A 261-nucleotide genomic window follows, 5' to 3' on the forward strand; every position below is an offset into this window, starting at 1 on the left:
CTACCGGGCATCTCCAGCCTGGCAGCGCCGTCACCCCGCCGCAGCGCCGGGACGTTCTGCTTTGCGGAAGGCTGTGATGAAGCACGTCGGTCCCAGCCACGTGCCTGGTGCACGGGGCCGCTAGCGCGTGGCCTCGCGGCACTGAGGCACCGGCCAGCGCGTTCTGTACCACAGGACGAGTAAACCACCGGGGAGTCCCAGCACCAGCCACAGACGTGGCGGGGGTGCGAGTCGAACAACGGACGCCTCCGCAAAAACATT

The sequence above is a fragment of the Buceros rhinoceros genome, unplaced genomic scaffold, assembly GCF_000710305.1.
Source record: "Buceros rhinoceros silvestris isolate BGI_N320 unplaced genomic scaffold, ASM71030v1 scaffold12674, whole genome shotgun sequence".
Lineage (NCBI taxonomy): Eukaryota > Metazoa > Chordata > Aves > Bucerotiformes > Bucerotidae > Buceros > Buceros rhinoceros.